The sequence below is a fragment of the Herpailurus yagouaroundi genome, unplaced genomic scaffold, assembly GCF_014898765.1.
Source record: "Herpailurus yagouaroundi ecotype Mexico unplaced genomic scaffold, PumYag 100, whole genome shotgun sequence".
In the NCBI taxonomy this organism is placed as follows: domain Eukaryota; kingdom Metazoa; phylum Chordata; class Mammalia; order Carnivora; family Felidae; genus Herpailurus; species Herpailurus yagouaroundi.
The window spans coordinates 56,476,511-56,502,228 of NW_024412391.1; positions in this window are offsets into that span (position 1 = coordinate 56,476,511).

The following is a 25,718-nucleotide window of genomic DNA, read 5'->3' on the forward strand; positions in this document are numbered from 1 at the left end:
AATGCCTTGAGTGTGGCCTCTTGAAGTCAAGTTTGGGTCCATTTTACTTTAAGTCAGTTCTCTTTTCTTCAATTCTTGTATGCCAAGCTCTCAGGTTCCAGAATCTCTCAGACAAGGTCCTTAACCCTAGGTGCTGAGGGACCAGGGAGGGACAAAGCTAGGTAAATGGGTCACCACAAGGCAAGACAGGAAGAGAAATGCCCCAAGAGTATGGCCTGCATTTGCCCTGTGCTCATGCAGAATAAATGCTAGGTGTTTGCTAAATGAAGGAGAAGAGGTCCCCAAGATCTAGCTCTGTCCTTGGCATAGAGTAAGATGCTCAAGAGAAATTTATGGAATGGATGGATATCCCTGAGGCTGGATTTGGGCTCAGAAATTAGTGTGCTTTCTGGTCACTTATCCATCCTGGCTAAACCAGATGCGGAGCTGGAGGATGTATCTATACAGACCCCAAAGCTACCATTCTCTCTGTGCCCCCTAACCTAGTGGACAGACCTAATGCCAGACCCCAGCTTCTTTCCATGGCCCTCCCACCATCTTCCTCCTGTCTTTGAGGGAACACCATATTAAAAGCCTTGAGTCCTGGAATAAAAAAAAAAATGTTACTTTCATTGAAAGAAAGAAAAAAAAAGTAAGGAAGGAAGGAAGGAAAGTCCAAAGGACCATATCACTGAGAGACAAGGCAAATGAGCAGAAATGAAAACAAGCAATTCACAAAAATGTGCATCAGCACTTTTTAATATTTGGATAAATATTAACTGTGTAAAAACTGTATTTTGTGTTAATTTTTCTGAGCAATGGTGTCTTACATAGATGAATAACCCATATGAATTTTGTTCACACCAATTCTTGTACTCTCATCCTGGGATCTAATCCAATTTCCATATGAAGTTAAAATATCACTAGGATCTCAAATCTCCTCTTTGGTGTTCATTCACAGAACATAACAAAATGTAAATGGGTTTAGATCTCTATTAGCCTAGATTCTTCCTGAATTTTAAATTCTGCTTCTTCAAAAGCCAATACAAGTTCTGAAGTCATGGCTTTCTCCTGCTGTGTCCTTCCTTTTCCTATTTGATTTTACCTGTCTTTTCCAAAAATGTCTTAGCTTCATGAAAACAAGAATTTTGCCACTCATAGTCATAATCATGTATCCTGTGCCACCTAAAAAGAAGTCATTTAGTAAATATTTTCTGCATCTAAAAAAAATAAGTAATATAGCATCCTGACACTAATCCAAAGAAATCAGAAATATCTCTATTAACTGCAGACATAGCTGACTTCAGCAAGGAAAGTTATTAGGGATAAATAGTGCACTACATAATGCTAAAATGTCCATTCTCCAAGAAGACATAGTAATTCTTAACATGTATGCACCTAACAAAAGAGCATCAAAATATCAGGCAGAACCTGATAGAAGTGCAAGAAAAAAAATAGGTATTCCCACTGTCATAGTTGGGGACTTCAATACCCCCTTGTCCTAAATGGACAATTCCAGCAGGCAGAAAATCAGTGAAGACAAAGTTAGATTCAACACCATCATTGATTTTCTGAATAAAATTGGTATCTATACACTACTATATCTGACAACAGAGGAGTAAACCTTCTTCTTAAGCTCACATAGAATATTCTCCAAGACAGACAACATTCTGGTTCCTAAACACACCTTAACAATTAAAAACAATAGAAATCATACAATATTTGTTCTCAGACCAGAGTGGAATTAAACTAAAAAGTCAATGATGGAACTATTGCTGGGAAATCCTAAAATATATGGAGATTAACCAAAACACTTCTAAATAGCTAATGGGTCAAAAATCTCAAGAAAAAACTTAAAATTATTTTAAACTAAATGAGAATGTAACATTGAAGTTTGTGGGATAATGTGAAAGCAGTGCTTAGAGGGGAATTTATAGCATTGAATGCACATATTAAAAATGAGGAAACTTAAAATCAATGTAAATTTCCAACCTTGGCAACCAGAAAAAAAAATCTAAAATAAGAAGGAAATGATAATTAAATGTAGAGCATAAATCAATGAAATTAAAATCAGGAAATCAATGGAAAATGTTAATAAAATCAAAAGCTAGTTCTTTGAAAAGGTCAATAAAATTTATGAACCTCTAGTCAAGCTAAATATGAAAAAAAAAGGAAACTCAAATTAGTAACATCAAAAATGAAAGAGAAGAAAGCAACATGCATCTCAAAGACACTAAAAAAGATAAAAAAGGCATACTATATTATGAACCCTTTGCCCACAAATTTGATAGAAATGGACCAGTTCTTTGAATGACACAATTTGCTAAAATACCCAAGGATAGACAATCTGAATAGCCTTTATTTATTGAAGATACTGAATTAATAATAAGTTTCCAAAATAGCAAGCACCAGGCCCAGATAGGGGAAATGATGGAAAAATTCTCAACTAAGTAGGAGCTAATCAAACCCAACAATGTACAAAAATAATTATATACCATGACAAAGTAGAATTTATCTCAGGCATGCAAGGCTGGTTCAACATTCAAAAACCAACTACTGTAATCCACCCCATTGACAGACAGGAAAAATCGCATGGCCATGTCTACAGAGGCATAATGGATATTGACAAAATTCAATATCCTTTATGATAAAATAAAAGCTCTTAGTAAGGTAGGAAGAGAGGGGAATTCTTCAACTTGAAAACCTATCTATAAAAAACTTACAGCTAACATAATATATAATTGTGAGAAAGCTGTCATTTTTTTTTTTTTTTTGCCAATGATATATTTATATAGAACACCAGAAAGAATCAAACAGAGGGGGAAAAAAGTCCTGGTACTAATAATTAATTATAGCAAGATTGTATGAGAGAAGGTTAATGTACAAAAGTCAATCACCTTCATTTATACAAGTAATGGACAAGTAGAATTTCAAATTAAAAACACAGTATCATTTTAATTTGAACCTCCATAATGAAATACTTGGGTATAAATATAACAAAACATGTACAAAATTTATATGAAGAAAACTACAAGATTCTGATCAAAGAAATCAAAGCAAAACTATGTAAATAGATATTCCATATTCATGAGTAGGAAGCCTCAATATGATCAAGATTTCAGTACCTCTCAATGTGATCTATAAAATTAATGCAATCCAAATCAAAAAGCTAGTGGATATTGATCCTCTGATTCTAAAGTTTAGAGGGAAATGCAAGGGACTCAGAATTGACATCCCAAATGGAAAGAGAAAAACAAAGTTGGACGACTGACACTATTCAACTTTGTCTTCCTATAAAGCAACAGTAATCAAGATATTATGGTATTGGTGAAAGATTGGACAAACAGAGCAAATGAACAATAGCCCAGATGTAGACCTATATAAATATAGTCATCAGATCTTTGATAAAGGAACAAAAATAATAAAATGGCACAAAAACAGCCTTTCCCACAAATGGTGCTTGAACAACTAGACATCCACATTCAAAAGAAATGATCTATGAACTTCACACTCTTCCCAAAATTAACTCAAAATGAATCATAGAACTATATGTAAGATATGAGAATATAAAACCCCTGGAAGTTAACACAGAAGAAAGTCTAGACAACTTTGGGTTTTTTTTGGTGTTTTTCTTTTTAAGATATAATACCAAGGGCATGATCCATGAAATAAAAAATTGAAAAGCTCAAATTACTTAAAATTAAATTTTTTTTCTCTGTAAAGGACATTGTCAGACAAAAGAGAATACAATTGACAGACTGGGAGAAGATATTTGCAGGAGACACATCTGATAAAGGAATGTTGTCCAAAATACCTAAATGACCCTTCAAATTCAATGATAAGAAAACAACCCAAGTTAAATATAAGCAAAGATCTTAACAGACACCTCACCAAAGATAGATGACAAGCATTTGAAAAGATACTCCATATCCTATATCATTAAGGAAATGCAAATTTCCACAAAGAGGTATGTCCAAACAACTATTACAATGGCCAAATTCCAGATTGCTGACAACACTAAATGGTGACAGGAATGTGGAGCTACAGGAAATATCATTCATTGCTAGTGGGAATACTAAAGTATATAGGTAATTTGAAAGACAGTTTGGTAGTTTCTTACACAACTAAACATACTATGGCAATATCATCTAGCAATTACACTTCTTGGTATAGACAGTAAAGAATTAAAAACATGCCCATACCAACAGTGCACATGGATGTTTATAGCTTTTTTTTTAATTACCAAAACCTGGAAGCAACCAAGATGTCCTTTGGTAAGTGAATGGAAATATAAACTGTAGTACATTCAGACAATTTCATGTTACTCATTGCCAAAGAGGGCTCACCCAAAAAGCATGAAAATACATGATCTTTAAGTGCATATTACTAAGTGACAAAATGCAATCTGAAAAGACTACACACTGTATGATTCCAAAGATAGGACATTCTGGGGAAAGCTAAACTTTGGAGAGAAGAAAAAGATGAGTAGTTGCCTGGTACTGAATAGGTAGAGCACAGAGGAATTTTAAGGCACTGAAAATCTTCTGTATGATAATATAATGGTATAAAGATGTCATTATTCTTTTGTCCAAAATCACAGAATGCATTACACCAAGGGCAAACCCTTAAGTTATGGACTTCTGTGCTTATGATATACAACATACAAGTGGGAAATTTACTCTCCTTAAGTAGAAACTAATTAAAAATATCATTAAAATTGTACAGGAAAGGAAAACATCAACAAAATGAAAAGGCCTCCTAGTGAATGGGAGAAGGTATTTGCAAATGATATATTCAATAAGAGGTTAACGTCTGAAGTATATAAAGAACATGTACAAGTTAACACCAAAAAACCCACAAATAGTCTGATTAAAAATGGTCAGATGATCTGAATAGACATGGTTCCAAAGTAGACATACAGACAGCCAAAAGACACGTGAAAACATGCTCAACATCACTAGCTGTCAGGGAAATGCAAATCAAAACCACAAATAGATATAATCTTACACCAGTCAAAATAGCTAGCATCAACAAGACAAGAAACAACAAATACTGGTGATGATATGGAGAAAAATGAACTCTCTTGCACTGTTGGTAGCAATATAAATTGTTATAGTCACTGTAGAAAATAATAAGGAAGTTCCTCAAAAAATTAAAATAGGATACCACATGATCCAATAATTCTACTACATCAGTTTGATACATTAATGAGAGAAGATAAAATTCAAAAAATCATTTTAATAGATGCAGAAAAACATCTGACAAAATAAAGTATCCACTCATGATAAAACCCCTAAACCAAGTAGGTTTAGAGGGAACATACATCAACACAATAAAGACCTTATACGAAAAACCCACAGCTAACATCATACCCACTGGGGAAAAATAAAGAGCTTTCCCCCTAAGGTCAGAAACAAGACAAGGATGTCGATTTTCACCACTTTTTTTGAACATAGTACTACAAGTCCTAGCCACAGCAATCAGAAAACAAAAAGAAATAAAATGGATCCAAATTGGTAAGGAAGAAGTAAAACTTTCAGTATTTGCAGATAACATAAAACTATACATAAAAAATCCTACACATTCTTCCAGAAAGTCACTAGAATTGATAAATTAATTTAGTAAGGTCAGAGGATATAAAATCAACATACATAAACCAATTGCCTTTCTATACACTAATAATGAAGTAGGAGAAAGACAAATAAAGAAAATTGCACCAAAAATAATAAAAGATGTATATATCTTTTATTGAAATGCACCACTTCAAATTGCACCAAAAATAATAAAAAACCTAGGAATAAACTTGGCAAAAGACCTGTACTTTGAAACTATAAAACACTGATAAAACAGACTGAACATGACACAAAGGGAAAGCTGTTCTATACTCTTGTATTAGAAGAACAAATATTATTAAAATGTCCATACCACCCAAAGCAATCCACAGATTTTGCAATCCCTATCAAAATATTAACAATATTTTTCATGGAAGTAGAACAAACAATCCTAAAATTTCTATGGGACCACAACGTATGTTGAATAACCAAAGCGATCTTGAAAAAGAACAACAAAACTGAAGGTTTCACAATCCTAGATAATAAAATATATTAACAAACTGTAGTTATCAAAATAGCATGATACTGAAACAAAAATGGACACCTAGATCAATGAAATATAATAGCACAGAAATAAAACCATAATTGTATGGCCAATTAATCTTTTACAAAGAGGCAAGACTATGCAATGGGAAAAAGATGCTCTCTTCTGCAAGTGATGCTGGGAAAACTGGACAGCTAGATGCAAAGGAATGAAACTAGACCACTTTCTATCACCATACACAAAAATAAATTCAAAATTGATTAAATACCTAAATGTGAGATCTGAAACCATAAAAATCCTAGGAGAGAGGACAGGTAGTCATTTCTGAGACCAAGAGATAGCAGCCTTTGTCTAGATAATGTATCCCTTAGGCAGAGAAACAAGAGCGAAAGTACTGGGACTGTGTCAAAATAAACAGCCTTATCACAATCCCAGACTTCAAGCTATACTACAAAGCTGTAATCATCAAGATGGTGTGGTACTGCACAAAAACAGACACTCAGATCAATGGAACAGAATAGAGAACCCAGAACTGGACCCACAAACTTATGACCAACTAATCTTTGACAAAGCAGGAAAGAATATCCAATGGAATAGTCTCTTCACCAAGTAGTGCTGGGAAAACTGGACAGCGACACGCAACAACAGATGTTGGCGAGGCTGCTGAGAAAGATGATCTCTTTTGCATTGTTGGTGGCAATGCAAGCTGGTGCAGCCACTCTGGAAAATAGTATGGAGGTTCTTCAAAAAAACTAAAAATAGAACTACCCTATGACCTAGCAATTGCGCTACTAGGTATTTATCCAAGGGATACAGGGGTGCATGCACCCCCATGTTTATAGCAGCACTATCGACAATAGCCAAAGTATGGAAAGAGCCCATCCATGGATGAATGGATCCATCCATGGATGGATGGATAAAGAAAATGTGGTGTATATATACAATGGAGTATTACTGGGCAAGCAAAAAGAATGAAATCTTGCCATTTGCAACTATGTGGATGGAACTGGAGGGTATTATGCTAAGTGAAATTAGAGAAAGACAAATATCATACGATTTCACTCATATGAGTACTTTAAGAGACAAAACAGATGACCATAAGGGAAGGGAAACAAAAATAATATAAAAACAGGGAGGGGGACAAAACAGAAGACACTCTTGAATATGGAGAACATAGAGAAGGTTACTGGATGGGTTGTGAAGGGTGTGGGCTAAAAGAGTAAGGGGCATTAAGCAATCTACTCCTGAAATCATTGTTTCACTATATGCTAACTAATTTGGATGTAAATTTTAAACAATAAAAAATTAAAAAAATAAACAGCCTCTGCACAACAAAAGAAACAATAAACACAACAAAAAGACAATGTATTGAATGGGAGAAGATACTTGGAAATGAAATATCCAATAAAGAGAATATTCAAAATATATGAAGAACTTCTACAACACCCAAAAAACAAACAATCCAATTAAAAAATGGGCAGAGTACATGAACAGACATTCTCCAGAGAAGACATCCAGATGGCCAACAGACACATGACAAGATATTCAACATCAGTCATCATCAGGGAAATATAAATCAAAATCACAATGAGGTATCATTTCACACTTGGTCAGAACAGCTAAAATCCTAACTACAAGAAGAAGTAGAGTAAAAGGAATCTTTGTGCACTGTTGGAGAATGAAAACTGGTGCAGCCACTGTGGGAAACAGTATGGGGATTCCTCAAAAAATTAAAAATAGAATTGCCATACTCTTCAGTAATTACAGTACAGGTATTTACTCCTCAAATTGGAAAACTAATTTAAAAATATACACACATCTCTATGTTTATTGCAGCATTTACAATTGGCAAAATATAGAACCACCCCACCATCTGTCTGTCAATCTGTCCACCATCTGGGTGGCTCAATTGGTCAAACATCTGACTTTAGCTCAGGTCATGATCTTGTGGTTAGTGAGTTCAAGCCCCATGTGGGGCTTTCTCCTATCAGCATGGAGCCCACTTTGTATCCCCTCTATCTCCTCTCTCCTCCCTCCCCCATTCATGCTCTCTCAAAAATAAATACACATTAAAAAATACATGTACACATACATACATACACACAATGGAGTATTACTCAGTCTCAAAAAGGAATAAAATCTTGCCATTTCAAACAACATGGATAGACCTAGAGGGTATATGCTAAGTGAAATAAGGAAGTAAGTAAGAGAAAGACAAATACCATATGATCTTAGAAATATGTGGAATTTAAGAAATAAAATGGAGCGCCTGGGTGGCCCAGTCAGTTAAGTGTCCAACTTTGGCTCAGGTCATCATCTCTCGCTTCATGAGTCTGATCCTCACATCAGGCTCTGTGCTGACAGCTCAGAGCCTGGAGCTTGCTTCAGATTCTGTGTTTCCCTCTCTCTCTGCCCCTCCCTGACTCACACTCTCTTGAAAATAAATAAACATTTTTAAAAAGAACCAAATGAACAACAACAAAAAGAAAACACACACAAAAAAAACCCTCTTAAATAAACAGAACAAACTGATGGTTACCAGAGGGCAGATGGGGGTAGGGGGGTGGTTAAAATATGTAGAGTGGATTAAAAAATATACTTCTTATGATTAGCACCATGATGAACAGTGAATACTGTATAGAATTGTTGAATCAGTATATTGTACACTTGAAAGTAATATGACACTATATGTTAAGTATACTGGAAAATAAATAAGTAAAAACTGGACAAGAGGAAAAATCCTATAATTTATATGAACCTACAAAAGACCCTGAATAATCAAAGCAATCCTGAGAAAAAAGCAAAGCTGGAGGAATCACACGTCCTGATTTGAAGCTATATTATAAAGCTATAGTAATCAAATAGTATCGAACAGACATAACAAGCGAAACATAGTCCAATGAAACAGAATTGAGAGCCCAGAAATAAACCTGTGAATATATATCAACTAATATTTGAAAGAAAGTCACAAAAACTCAATGGAGGAAAGTGTGTCATTTCAATAAATGGTGCTATGAAAATTGAATATTCATATATGAAAGAATGAAACCAGTTTATCTCACATCACTCACAAAAACTAATTCAAAATGGATTGAAGACTTAAATGTAATATTGGAAACTACACAACTCTTAGAAGAAAACAGAAAAAAAATCTTTGTGACATAGATCTTGGCAATTTTATTTTTGGATATAATACTGCACAAGCAACAGAATGAAAAATAAGTAAGTGGGACTCTATTCGTTGGAAAATCTTCTGCACAGCAAAAGAAACCAACAAAATCAAGGGACAATCTACAGAAGAAGAAAAATATTTTCAAATCATGTATCAGTTAAGGGGTTAATATCTAAAATATGTAGAGAATTGCTGCAACTCAATGGCAAAAAATAAATAACAAAAAGAAAAAAAGAAACCAAACCACCAAAGAAAAACAATCCAATTGAAAAATTGGCAAAAAAACCTCAGTAGACATTTTTCTCTAAAGAAGATATCCAAATGACCAACAGGTACTTGAAAATGTGCTCAACCTCGCTAATTATTAGAGGAATGCACATCAAAACAAGGAGATATCACCCTTTGCCTCCCAGAATGGCTATCATCAGAAAAGCAAGAGATAACAAATGCTAAAGAGGATGGTAAGAAAAGGGAATCCTCTTGCACTGCTGGAATTGTAAATTAGCCCAACTGCTATAAAAAACAAACAAACAAGCAAAAAAATGTATGGTGTTTCCTCAAAACACCACAAATAAAATTGCCATATGATCCAGTGATGTCACTTTTGGGTATTATATTCAACGAAAAAACCCACTACATCAAAAAAAAAAAAAAAAATACCTGCACCTCCATGCTCACTGCACCATTCTTTACAAAGCCACAACATGGAGAAATTTTAAGAGTCCTTCAATAGACACATGGTTAAAAAAGTTATAGAACATATATACAACGAAATACCATTCAGCCATAAAGGAAACCCATTATTTGCAACAAAACGGACCTTGAGGGCATTATGCTAAACGAAGTAAGTTCGACAGAGAAAGACAACTCTATGTATGGTCTCACTTTTATGCGGACTCTAAGAAATTCCAAAAATAAAATAAGCCAAACTCACGGAAAGAATCACTTTTGTGGCTACCAGAGGCAGGAGTGGGGGAGTTGGAAGAGGTGTTCAAAAGGTATAAACTTTCATTTATTATTTATTTAGAATTAGAGACGTAAGGTACATGACAAATGTAACACAAAATTGTATGCTATATTTAAAAGTTGCTAAGACAGAAGATCTTCAAGGTTCTCTACAAGAAAAAACACATTTTTCTTCTTTTTTTTTAAAGAGCATAAGCTGATGGATGTTAACTTTTTGTGGTAATCATTTCAAAATATATTTAAGTCATTATGCTGTTTATCTTGTATTTATATAGTGACATATGTCAATTATATATCAGTAAAACAGAGAAACAGTAATTAGAGACAAGGACAACTCCAACTTTATAACTACCTTTTGAGAACATGTAAAAATTTCATGCAAATTATTAGAGAAATATGACCAGTAAACCATAAAGAAAATGGGCAAAATCTAGTTGCTGGTTACTTTTTTTGCGCCAGATCCATTCCTTGCCTTTCTTCTGCCAATTATGCTTCCCATGCTCCCTTATGTCAGGCTATGGGTACACTGGCTAAACAAGAAACTGAGGATGCACAGAAAGAAGAATCCAAGGTATCTTTCCTTTTTTATCTGTTTCTTGCAGTGGTTTCCATGAGTGCATGTGTCTCCACTCCTCGATCCAGGTTGTTTCCACCATGACTCAAGCTCCTGTGATATAGCCATGGAATCTGTGTATTTCTAATACACATCCTCATGGCCCACCAACACAGGTAGATCTATTCAACCTCAGTAACAATCAGGGAAATGTAAATACACGTTCAAATCAGTAATTCCGCATTTATGTTATTAAATGTTATTTAACATGAAATCCAATATGGTTTGCTTCATTTTCTGTGTAGGGCACTGTGTTCATCTAGAATCTCTAAAAACAGTTGTCCTAATGAAATTAATCACATAAGGATGTTATTAGGGGAAATACCTATGCGAGAGGTAATGGAGCAGGGGGTGAGTAAGGCTGAGAATGTTGTCAAACCACTATATAGATTTGAGTCTGAATCACGGAGAAAAGAAAGGAAGGTTAGGTGCTATACTAGTTTCCTAGAGCTACCATAATAAATTATCACAAACTGGGTGTGAGAACACACTTAAACTGAAATGTATTTCCTCACAGTTCTAGAGACTTAAAGTCTGAAATGAAGGCTTTGGCAGGGACATGGTTTCTCTGAAGGCTCTAGGGAGGATAGTTCCTTGCCTCTTCCTAGCTTCTGGTGGTTGATGGCAATCCTTAGCATTCTTTGGTTGGTAGCTGTACCACTTTATTTTGTATCTCTGTCTTCACATGTTCATCTTTCCTTTGTGTCTGAAAATGCCTCTCTTCTTAAAGGACACCAGTCATTACATTAGGGCTCACTCTAATCCAGTGTGACCGCATTTTAAATTGAGTACAATTGCAAAGACCTATTTCTAAGAAAATCATATTCACAGACATTAGGGGTTAGGATTTCAACACGTTTCTCCGGGGGGGGGGGGTGGGACATATTTCTACCCATACATGTAGTAAGGCCTCTGCATATATAGTCCATGAGCCAAACCCAGCAGTGGAAATGTTGACTCTCCCAAGCACAGATCTGCCTTAGTATCCCAACTACATTCAGTCACTGGAAGCAAGCAGTCTATGTAAAGTGTTCTCTCTGTGCCAACCTGTTGATTCATTTCAAACCATGGCGACTGGGCCCTTTGTCAGTTATACTCCCTGTAGTTGGTAACATTCTCATGGGCACATGTATCTCTGTGTAGAAATATGTACTTTCAAACATCTACAACATATTATTTTCAAGAAGTTTCTTTTAAGGTACCTGCAAACTTAATTGTTGCATCAATTGGCAGGTGCAAGTTAATTATATGGGTACTTAATTGCTAATTTCCTATGCAAATCAATATCTGAACTTTTAATTCTCAATTGAGCATAAATCAAAATGGGATTTTAACTGCTCAAAGAAACTGCAAAAATTTTAAGTGTATTTTTGTGCCTCTATATAAAGTTGTTCTGATACTGTCAACATGGTCTCTGGTTTAAAAGTATAATATTGGTAACATCATTTGATAGGTACATCTGTTAAAAAGAGATTCTTATATCTGGAAACATGAACCTCTAGAAAGGCTTCCAAAGTATGTTCACTTTGTAATAATTGTAGTAATGTTCATTATATAAAAATTCATAAACTCATAATTAGAAGGTGAACATTAAAATCACACCTAAAATTATTTTACATGTATAAACCGTTAACAGTGTTGAATCTCTCCTTACAGAAAGTATGCATATATGTGAAAATTTTTAAGTATTCCTTCACTTATACATAAATGGGGGTAAAAATACATTCTATTTTTGATTTGTGATAGACTGATTTCTAAGACAGCCTTCAAGATTTCTGTCACCGGTACCCATACCTCTCAGTTTTTCAATCAAATGCTAATCTACCTAGTACTGTGAAGGAATTTTGCAGAAGTATTAAGGTCTCAAATCAGCTGATCTTTGAGCCCTTTAAATCAGAATCTAGAAGTCAGAAATGGGAGAAATCAAAAATTCAAAGCATAGGAAGGATTTGATATATTATTACCTGCTAGAAGATGGAGGGGATGCTAAGAGCTGAGAGCATTTCCCACTCTTTAGCTGACAGACAATAGGCAACAGGGGACTCAGTTTCAGAGAAATGAATTCTGCTATCAACAAAAATGAGCGTGGAAGTGGACCCCTAGAGCCTGCAGCAAATAGTTTGATATCCAACTTGTGATGACCTTGAGTAGAGAATCAGGTCATGCCATTGCCAGACTCGTGATATACAGAAATGTGAGCTAATAAATCGATGTTTTTTTAAGGTGTTAAATTTGAGGTATTTCTTACACAGCAATAGAAAACTAAAATAGTACCTTATTTTAATGCAGTAATATAGCTTTTTATTTTTTGAAAAAGTTTATTATTTTGAGAGAGAGAGAGAGAGAGAGAGAGAGAGAGAGAGAGAGAATGTATCCCAGTGAGGCTCTATGCTGTCAGCACAGGGCCCTCCATGAGGCTGGAACTCACCAAGCATTAGATCATGACCTGGGCCAAAATCCAGAGTCAAATGCTTAACTGAGTCACTCAGGTGTCCCTGTATTTTTTCACTTTACTATGATTTTTTTAAATATTTGTCATGACTACTTATTTTTTTAAGTATAGTTGATACACAATGTTACATTAATTTCAGGTGTACAATATTGTGATCCCACAACTCTAGTCTTTATGTTACCCTCACCATAAATATAGCATCATCTGTTACCACACAATGCTATTATGATAATGTTGAGTGTATTCCCTGGGCTCTACCTGTTATGCCCATTACTTAGTCATTCCGTAACTGGGAGCTATATCCCTCAAAGCTCTTACCCATATTGCCCATTCCCCCACTCCCATCCATTCTGGCAACCATCAATTTGTTCTCTACATTTACATGTCTGATTCTGTTTTATGTTTGTTTAGTCATTTAGTTCAGTCCCATATATAAATGAAATTATAGGTTTCTGCTGTGTTATTGTTAATGGTTTCATACCATCCTTTCTAAGTTTCAATCAAGATTTTTTTTTCTTAATCATTTTCTTTAAGCAAAATTAGTGGGTAGAAGTAAATGCATAAAAGTTTTAAGGCTTTTCATTCAAATGTCCACAACCGGCCAGATCATGTTAAGTTTATATCTCTATCAGAAGAATTTCAAGTATTTGAACATGTTCATTTCTGTTATCTACTGATCAGTAGCGAGATACATTATTTTTTCAGTCTGATAGCTGAAAATGGTGTTTATTTTCGTTGGCATATATTTCTTTGATTGCTAAAAACATATTTCTTACATTTATTAGCTATTTAATTTCCTATTTTGTGTCTTAATGATTTATTTCAGTTGTTCATTTTTCTACTCATATGATTAATTTATAAAATATATTTGTAAAGCTGTTAATCCCTTAGGAGTAATATTTACCTTTGCTCTGTCACAAATGCTAAATATTCCAGTATGTAATTTGCCTTTGAAATTTATTCTCGTTTGTTGTGTTTTTAAATCACAAGAATGTTTTAAACAATTTCTAGTGAAAAAGTGTGCACAACCTTTCCTATAAGGTTTTTTTGTTGTTGTTTTTGGAGCTCTTCCTATTTATAATTTAGCTTTAAAAAATTTATATGCCTAATTTCTTGCAAAAAATATTACAAAAATCTTATATGGTACTTCAATATTTTCATATACTTAGTTTTACCAACTAGAGGTGAAAGCAAATGTGTATCCAAGAATTAAAATAACAATTATAACCTTTTTAAGATATATATCTTTAACTGATAGGAGTTTTCCTTTTATCATCTTGTCATGCTTCCAAGAGTAACTTTGGGGTTATGTCCTTTGTGTTCTTTTAAGACAGCATTTTATCATAGAAGCTGAGCAGTTGATGGATCAGGCTTCTTCCAGGATCAAGGTAAGTTTTTAAAATATATATGTACTGTTGAAGTAGTTTGCTGTAAAAAATGCAGTGCTTGCCAATTTCTCTCTTGATACCCTCCTCTGAAATAACTATTTGAATCCGGGAATACATGAAAAGGCTAATACATGACAAAAAATTAGATCTATTTCAGGAATATAAAGTTGGTTTAACATCTGAAAATAATGCAGTTCAATACACTTGCAGAACAAAGGAGAAAAATCATATGGTAAATATGAAGAGAAAATCATTTGACAAAGTTCAACTCCAGTTTATGGAAAAAATTCTTAACAAGCTAGGGTAAACAGGGAATACTTTTAATCTGAAAAAAAATCTGCAAAAATTCTATAGGAAACACTGCACATAGATGCACCTGGGTGATTCAGCCAGTTAAGCATCTGACTCTTGATTTCTGCTCAGATCATGCTTTCATGATTTGTGAGATTGAGCCCTGCCATCAGGCTCTGTATTTACAGTGCAGAGCCTGCTTGGGATTCTCTCTCTCCCTCTCCCTCACTCTCATGCTCTTTCTAGAAGACAAGACAAGACAAGACAAGACATAATAGTGGACTTTGAAAAATATTATCCCCCAGGATGGAGAACAACACAAGAATCCCTTTACCTGCTAGTACTATTCAGCAATGTACTGGTGGCCACGGTTAGTACTAAGCAAGCAAAACAAAGTAGGATGGAGGGCAAAGAAAAAAGACAAAGTATAATGGAGGGGAAAGAAAAAAATACAGCCATCATTATTCACCAGTGAATGTGACTATATAAGTTGAAATTCAACAAAGAGATAGAAAATGTAAAAAAAGAACCAATCAGAGTTGAGGAATACAATAACTAAAATGAAAAATACACTAGAGGGAATCAACAGATTAGCAAATGTAGAACAACAAATCTGTGATCTGTAAGCCAAGGTAATGGAAAGTGCGCAAGTTGAACAATGAAAAAAAAATAAAGTAAAAAATGAGGATAGGTCAAAGGATCTCTTCAACAACCTCAAGTAAACAAACATTTTAATTTTGGAGTCCCAGAAAAAGAGAGAGAGAGGACAGAAAACTTTCCTAATTGGGGAAGAAAACAGACATCTAAGTTCAAGAAGCACAGAAAGTTCCAAACAAGATTAACCCCAAAAAAGTCCATACCACAAAATGTAATATTTAAAATGTCAAAAGATAAAGTTAGAAAATCTTAAAAGCAGCAAGAGAAAAGCAAAAAGACACATACAAAGGAAATTCCCTAAGGCTATCAACTGATTTTTCAGCAGGAACATTGGGAGGCCAGAATGGAATGGCATGATAGGTTCAAAGAACTGAAATGAAAACAATTTACAGCCAAGAATACTCTACTTGAAAATTGATAATTCAGAATTGAGGAAGAGATAGAGTTTCCCAAACAAACTAAAGGTGTTAATCACTACTAACCAGCTTTATAAGAAATGTTAACAATATTTCTTTAAGTGGAAAAGAAAAGATAAAAGAAAACTGTGAATAAAAAGATGTAAAGTATTAGAGCATACACATAAAACATGCAGGAGGGGAGAGTAAAAAGTTCTTTTAAAATGTGTTCAAATTTAAATGGCCATCAATTTAATATAGAATCCTATATACTTAGGATACTATATATGAACCTCATGGTAACCACCAACTAAAACCTGTAACAGATACACAAAAAATAAAGTGGAGGAAAATTAAGCATACCACTACAGAAAGACATCAATCACAAGGGAAGACAGCAAGAAAAAGGAACCAGAAAAGAACCACAACAGCAACCAAAAGATAATTGACAAAGTGGCAGTAGTACATACCTATCAATAATCACTTTAAATATAAGTGGCCTAAAACTAATAAACCATGCAAATGGATGCAAAATAAAGTTGGGGTAGCAATACTTTTATCACACTTTAAAATAAATACTCTAGCAAGAGATTAAAAGAGTGAAGGACATAATGATAAAGGGAAAAATCAAATAAGAGGATATAGCCATTATTAACAGACATAAAGGGAGAAATTGACAGAATACATTAATAGTAAGAGACTTTAAAACCTCATTTATATTAATGGACAGATCAAGTGGACAGGAAATGAACAAAGAAACAATGACCTTAATGACACATTAGACTACTTGTACCTAACAAATGTACACCAAACATTTCATTTAAATACATGAGTATACACATTCTTTTCAAGTGCACATGGAAGATTCTCCAGGATAGATTATAGGTTAGGCCACAAAACAGGTTTCAGTAAATTAAAAAATTTTGAAATCATGTCAATCATCTTTTCCAATCACAAGAGTATAACATTAGAAATCAATTACAAAAAAATCTGTAAAGAACATAAACTTATGGAGGTTAAATAGCTTGCTAATAAATAGAGCATGGGTCAATGAAGAAATCAAAGAGAAAAATTAAAAATATATGTATGTAGTCAAATGGAAATGAAAACAAAGTGGTCTCAAATCTTGGATACAGCAAAAGCAGTTATAAGAATCAAATATATAGCAATATGGGCCTACAAAAAAAATAAAACAAAACAAACACTCAAACAACCTCAACTTACACCTAAAAGAGCTACAAAAATTAGGACAAAGCCCAAAAGTAGTAAAAGGGAGGAAATAATAAAGATTAGACTTATGTATTAGGAAATACATAAAAGAGAGACAAAAAATAGACAAGATTAATGGTATCAGGAGTTGGTTTTTTGAAAAGATGAACAAAACTGGTAAGTATTTAGGCAGATTCATTGAGAAAACAAAGAGGACTCAAATATATAAAATTAGGTATGACTGGGGCGCCTGGGTGGCGCAGTCGGTTAAGCGTCCGACTTCAGCCAGGTCACGATCTCGCGGTCCGTGAGTTCGAGCCCCGCGTCGGGCTCTGGGCTGATGGCTCGGAGCCTGGAGCCTGTTTCCGATTCTGTCTCCCTCTCTCTCTGCCCCTCGCCCATTCATGCTCTGTCTCTCTCTGTCCCAAAAATAAATAAACGTTAAAACCTCTTTAAAAAAAAAAAAAAATTAGGTATGACAGAATTACCATCATCACATAAATACAGGGGACTATAAGAGAATATTATAAAAAATTATTTGCCAACAAATTGGAAAACTAGAAGAGATGGATCAATTCCTAGAAACATAATTTTCAAAACTGAAGGAAGAAGAAATGGAAAATTTGAACTGATTATTAATCATGAAACTGAAACAGGAATAAAAAAAATCCTCACAAACAAAAGTCTAGGACCACATGTGTTCCCAGATGAATTCTTCTTCTTTTTTTTTCTTTTTTTTTTTTTTTTTAATTTTTTTTTCCAACGTTTATTTATTTTTGGGACAGAGAGAGACAGAGCATGAATGGGGGAGGGGCAGAGAGAGAGGGAGACACAGAATCAGAAACAGGCTCCAGGCTCTGAGCCATCAGCCCAGAGCCTGACACGGGGCTCGAACTCCCGGACCGCGAGATTGTGACCTGGCTGAAGTCGGACGCTTAACCGACTGCGCCACCCAGGCGCCCCCCAGATGAATTCTTCTTAACATTTAAAGAAGAGTTGACACCTATTCTTCTCAAACTATTCCAAAAAAATAGAGGAGGAAATAAAGCTTCCAAATTTATTCAATGAGGCTAGCATTACCCTTATACCAAAATCAGAGACACTCCAAAAAAAAAAAAAAAAAAAAGATAGAGCTACAGGCCAATAACTCTAATGAACATAAATGTAAAAGTCCTCAACAAAATATTAGCAAACCAAATGATAAGAACTCTCAACAAATTAGGTTTAGACAGAACATATCTCCTTGTAATGAAGGCAATATAAGAAAAACTCACAGCAAACATCATACTCAATGGTAACAACCTAAGAACTATTCCTCTCAGATCAGGAACAAGACGAGGATGTTCACTCTTACCACTGTTATTCAACAAAGTACTGGATATTCTAACCATAGAAATCAGACAAGAAAAAAAAAGCATCAAAATTGTTAAGTAAAAAATAAATAAATAAATCTCATTATTTGCAGATGACATCATACTATACTTAAAAAAAAACCAAGACTCCATCAAAAATATTATTAGAACTGACAAATTCAGTAAAATGTAGAGTACAATTAATATACAGAAATCTGTTGCAATTCTATACACTACTAACAAAGTAGCAAAAAGAAAATATAAGAAAATAATTGCATTTATAATTGTACCAAAATGAGTAAATACCTAGGGATAAGCTAAACTAAGGTCAAAGACCTGTACTCTAAACACTATAAAACATGGATGAAAGAAATTGAAGGTGACCAATAGAAACATATTCCATGCTCATGGATTAGAATATTATTATATATCCATACTACCCAAAGCAATCTACACATTCAATATAATACATACCAACAGCATTGTTGACTTCAGTAGAGCATAACAATTAGCGCTGTAGAGCTACAACATACAAGATGCTCTTTGAAAAATGAGGAAAAGGGGATGGAGATTTATTTTCTAAACTCAGAGAAATGCAGGCAGGTCATGGATTGTTGGAAGACTTCTCTGGGATTGGAGGAGTTTATAACACTATTTCTGTACCCACCTGCCCCTCTCCCCCCCAGCCCCACCCCATCCTCCAGCCTAGACACAGGGCCACCTGTGCCACCAACGTGACACCAACACTGGATACCTAACTTGCTAAGAGCACATCCAGCCCCCATTTTCTCCTGAGGACACACTCACTTCAGCAAGGCCTGGGCTGAAGGTCCAGCTCCACATCCCCTTCCACAACAGCTCTGAGAAAACCTTGTTAATACCAGCACTCACCTCCGCAAGCTTCTACAGATCTGCCCCCTCGACACTCGTCTGCCTCAGTTCCTTTTTTTCTTTTTAAGTTTGTTTATTTATTTATACTGAGGAAGAGACAGAGGGAGAAAGAGAGATTCCCAATCAGGCTCTTCACCATCAGCACAGAGACTGACATGGGGCTCGAACGCATAAACCGTGATATCATGATCTGAAATGAAATCAAGAATCAGACACTTAACAGTCTGAGCCACCCAGGGTTTCCATGGCCTGCCTCAGTCCTTGGTTGCTGCAGGTCCCTCCAGGGAAGGGCAGTATTAACCTTATTGGCTCCATATGCCCATCCCCTACACTGTCATGCAGACTTGCCCTCTCCAATATGCCCTTCACTATAGCCCATCCAAAGCTGGGCCACAAGCCTGGCAGTGTGCAAGCAGTCATGACATGGGCCAACACCACTCTAAAGTGACTCCGGAGAACGGTCAAGATGGCGGCGTAGGAGGACGCTGGATTCACCGCGCGTCCTGCTGATCACTTAGATTCCACCTACACCTGCCTAAATAACCCAGAAAACCACCAGAGGATTAGCAGAACGGAGTCGCCGGAGCCAAGCGCAGACGAGAGGCCCACGGAAGAGGGTAGGAAGGGCGGCGAGGCGGTGCACGCTCCACGGACGGGCGGGAGGGAGCTGGGGCGGAGGGGCGGCTCGCCTGCCAAGCAGAGCCCCCCAGTCTGGCTTACAAAAAGCGGAGGGGCCTGACCGACTGTGTTCCGACAGCAAGCGCGACTTAGCGTCTGGGAGGCCATAAGTTAACAGCTCTGCTCAGAAAGCGGGAAGGCTGGAGGACAAAGGGAAGGAGAGCTGCTGAGCCCCCGGACGACAGAGCTCAGTTTGGTGGGGAACAAAGGCGCTCGCCAGCGCCATCTCCCCCGCCCACCCCCCAGCCAAAATCCCAAAGAGAACCAGTTCCTGCCAGGGAACTTGCTCGCTCCGCGCAAACACCCAACTCTGCGCTTCTGCGGAGCCAAACCTCCGGCAGCAGATCTGACTCCCTCCTGCTGCCACAGGGCCCCTCCTGAAGTGGATCACCTAAGGAGAAGCAAGCTAAGCCTGCCCCTCCTGCCCCCGTGCACCTTGCCTACCCACCCCAGCTAAGACGCCAGATCCCCAGCATCACAAGCCTGGCAGTGTGCAAGTAGCCAAGACAGGCCACCCCACCCCACAGTGAATCCTGCCCCTAGGAGAGGGGAAGAGAAGGCACACACCAGTCTGACTGTGGCCCCAGCGGTGGGCTGGGGGCAGACATCAGGTCTGACTGCGGCTCCGCCCACCAACTCCAGTTATACACCACAGCACAGGGGAAGTGCCCTGCAGGTCCTCACCACGCCAGGGACTATCCAAAATGACCAAGCGGAAGAATTTCCCTCAGAAGAATCTCCAGGAAATAACAACAGCTAATGAGCTGATCAAAAAGGATTTAAATAATATAACAGAGAGTGAATTTAGAATAATAGTCATAAAATTAATCGCTGGGCTTGAAAACAGTATAGCTGACAGCAGAGAATCTCTTGCTACAGAGATCAAGGGACTAAGGAACAGTCACGAGGAGCTGAAAAACGCTTTAAACGAAATGCATAACAAAATGGAAACCACCACGGCTCGGATTGAAGAGGCAGGGGAGAGAATAGGTGAACTAGAAGATAAAGTTATGGAAAAAGAGGAAGCTGAGAAAAAGAGAGATAAAAAAAACCAGGAGTATGAGGGGAAAATTAGAGAACTAAGTGATACACTAAAAAGAAATAATATACGCATCATTGGTATCCCAGAGGAGGAAGAGAGAGGGAAAGGTGCTGAAGGGGTACTTGAAGAAATAATAGCTGAGAACTTCCCTGAACTGGGGAAGGAAACAGGCATTGAAATCCAAGAGAGAGAATTTTAAAAGTAGAAAAAGAAAAGTAAGTAGTTACATACAAGGGGCCCATAAGGTAAAGAGATGATTTTTTAGCAGAACCTTTGAAGGCTGGAAAGGAGTGGCGTAATATATTAAAAGTGCTTAAAGAAAAGAACCTCCAGCCAAGAATACCTCTATCACTCATAATAGAAAAAATAGAGTTTTTGAGACATACAAAAGTTAAAGGAATTCATAACTACTAAACCAGCCCTACAAGAAATGTTAAAGGAGATTGCTTGAATGAAAAGAAAAGGCCATACATAAGAATAAGAAAAGTAGGAAGCACAAAAGCAGTAAAATAAGTGTATCTGTAAAAATCAGTCAAGAGTTTCACAAAATAAAAGAACATAAAGCATGCCACCAAATACCTAAATTGTGAGAGTGCAGAGAAGAATCAAGAATGGGTTCAAATTTAAGCAACTTAATATACACTGCTATATGCATAAGATGTTATAGACAAATCTAATGGTTAACACAAATCAAAAACCAGTAATAGATTTACAAAAAAAGATAAATTTATTACTAAAGAAAGCCAACAAATCATGAGAGAAGAAAAAAAGAGAGAACTACAAAAAAGCACAATAAAACAAGTAACAAAAGGTCAATAAGTACATATCTATCAATAATTACTTGGAATGTAAATTGACTAATGCTTTAATCAAAAGACAGAGTGATGGAATGGATCAAAAAGCAAGACCTATCGATAATTTCCTACAAAAGACTCATTTCAGACCTAAATACACATGCACGTTGAAAGAAGGGATGGAAAAGCATTTATCATGCAAATATAAGTGAAAAGGAAGCTGAGGTAGTAATACTTATATTTGAAAAAAATAGACTTTATTTTTTTTTAATTTTTTTTAACGTTTTTATTTATTTTTGAGACAGAGCATGAAGGGGGGAGGGGCAGAGAGAGAAGGAGACACAGAATCGGAAGCAGGCTCCAGGCCCTGAGCCATCAGCCCAGAGCCCGACGCGGGGCTCGAACTCACGGACCATGAGATCGTAACCTGAGCTGAAGTCGGACGCTTAACCTACTGCGCCACCCAGGCGACCCGAAAAAAATAGACTTTAAAGCAAAGACTCTAACAAGAGACAAAGAAGGTCATTACATGCTTATAAAGGGAAAAATCCAACAAAAAATATAAAAATGTAAATATATACACATCTAATGTTGGAGCACCCAAATATATAAAAAGTTAATAACAAACATAAAAGAAGTTATTAATAGTAATATAACAATAGTATGGGAATTTAACACCCCATTTCCATCAGTGGATCGATCATCCAAACAGAAAACCAACAAAGAAACAGTGGCTTTGAATGATACATTGGACCAGGTGAATCTAGCAGATATATTAAGAATATTCCATTCTAGAACAGCAAAATACAATTCTTTTCAGAGCACATGGAACATTCTCCAGAAGAGATCACATATTAGGCCACAAAACAAGTAGCAACAGATTCAAAAGATCAAAGTCATACCATACATCTTTTCTAGTCAGAATGTTATGAAATCAAGCAGAAGAAAAAATCTGGAAAGAACACAAATACGTGGAAGTTAAATAACATGCTAAAAACAATGAATGGGTTAATCAACAAATCAAAGAGGAAATCGAACAATATATCTCCATGTAAATGAAAATGAAAACAGAATGTTCCAAAATCTTTAACAGGCAATAAGGGCTGTTCTAACAGCAAAGTCTACAGAAATACAGGCCTATACAAAAGGAAACAAGAAAAATCTCAACCAACCTAATTTTACACCTAAAAGAGCTAAAAAAAAGAAGAGTAAAGCCCAAAAGCAGTAGAAGGAAGAAAATAATAAAGATTAGAGCATAAAGAAACATACTGAAAATTCTAATTATAAAAACAATAGAACATATCAATTAAACTGGGAGGTGGTTCCTTGAAAAGATCAACAAAATTGTTAAGTTTTTAACCAGACTCAAAAAAAATAGGACTCAAATAAAAAAATGAGAAATTAAAGAGGAGAAATAACAATCAACACCACAGAAATACAAACAATTTTAAGAGAATGTTGGACAACAAACTGGTAAACCTAGAAGAAGTAGATGAACTCCTAGAAACATATATCCTTCCAAACTGAATCTGAAAGAAATAAAAAATTTGAGATTTTTAATTAAATACCAGCAATGAATTTGAATTAGTAATAAAAAAAAAAAAAACTCCCAACAAACAAAAGTCCAGGGCCAGATGGCTTCACAGGTGAATTCTCAACATTTAGAGAGAATACCTATTCTCCTCACAGTCAGTATTCCAAAAAATTTAAGAGAAGAGAAAGCTTCAAAATTAATTCTATGAGGCCAGCATTACCCATACATCGAAACCAGATAAAGATATTACAAAAAAGAGAACTACAAGCCAGTAATTCTAATGAACATAAATGCAAAGATCCTCAGCAAAATATTAGCAAACTGAATGCAACAATACATTTAAAAAAATCATTCACCACAATCAAATGGGATTTATTCCTGGGATGCAAAGGTGGTTCGATGTTCACAAATCCATCAATGTGATACACCACATCAACAAGAGAAAGGATAAAAACCATATGATCATTTCAATAATTGAAGAAAAAGCATTTGAAAAAGTACAACATCCATTCATGATAAAAAAAAAAAAAACTCCATGAAATAGATTTAGAGGGAACATATCTCAATATATTAAATTCTGTATATGAAAGCCAACATCAACCATCAAACTCAATGGTGAAAAACTGACAGCATTTTTCCTAAGTTCAGGAAAAGAGAAGGATGCCCACTCTCACCACTTTCATTCACATAGTACTGGAAGTCCTGGTCACAGCAATTGGACAAGAAAAAGAAATAAAAGGGATTCAGATCAGTAAGGAAGAAGGAAAACTTGTACTATTTGCTAATGACGTGGGATTATAATCCAAAAACCTGTGAAGACTCCACCCAAAAACTGTTAGAACTTGCAAATGAATTCAGTAAGGTCACAGGAAAAGGAAACAATCCCATTTAAAATTGCACCAAAAATAATACCTAGGAATACTCTTAACCAAGGAACTACTTGGTTATATACTCTCGATATATACTCTGAAAACTATAAAACACTGATAAAAGAAATTAAAGATGACACAAATGGAAAGATATTCTATGTTCCTGGACTAGAAGAGCAAATGTCCATACCACCCAAAGAAACTACAGATTTAATTCAATCCCTGTCAAAATACCAAGAGCATTTTTCACAGCAGTGAACAAATAATCCTAATATTTGTATGAAACTATAAAAGATCCCAAATAGTCAAATAAATCTCAAAAAAGAACAAAACTGGAGGTATCACAATCCTAGATAACGAGATATACTACAAAACTGTGGTAATCAAAATGGTACAGTACAGACACAAAAATAGACACATGGATCAATGGAACAGAACAGAGAGCCAAGAAATATCCCCACGATTATGTGGTCAATTAATCTTTGACAAAGGAAACAAGAATTTGCAGTATGAAAAAGACAGTCTCCTGTCTAGACCACTTTCTTGCACCCCCCCCCACACACACATGACTCAGAATAGATTAAGGACCTAAACATGAGACCTGAAGCCATTAAAATCCTCCAAGCCATTAAAATCTAAAAACAAAACAAAACAAAGCAATAAACAAACAAAAAAGTAGAAACAGTGATAAATACAGAGAACAAAGTTATGGTTGCCAGAGGGGAGGGGGGTGGAAAGATGGGCCAAAAGGGGAAAGGAGAGTGAAAGATAAAGTCATGGAATGAATAAGTCATGGGGATGAAAGTTGCAGCATAGGGAATACTGCCCATGATATTATAATAGCATTATATGGTGACAAATGGTAGCTACATGTGTGATAAGCATAGAAGACCAAATAGAATTATTGAATTACTACACTGTACATCGGATGCTGATATAACATTGTGTATTTGCTATACTTCAATTAAAAGAAATGTTTTTCATGGGAAAAAAAAAGAAAACAAAGGTGGAGGGTATGTATGTACTGTTAGCTATAAAAGCTTATCATGAAGGTACAATGATAAGGAAAATACACTGTGGCATAAGGTTAGACTGATAAATCAATGAAACATAAATGGACCCATGCTTAAATTATCTCTTGTTTGGGAACAAAATGAGAGAAAAGCTGGTCTGTTCAATGAATGCTGCTATATCTATTGGAAAGCCATCTGACAAAAAAGAAATCCTAATTTGCACCTCACACTATAAACCCAAACTAATTTTAAATGGAAATGTAAAGGTGAAAGGTAAAACAATAAAAATTTTAGATGACAACATTAGATATCTGACCTTTGAATATA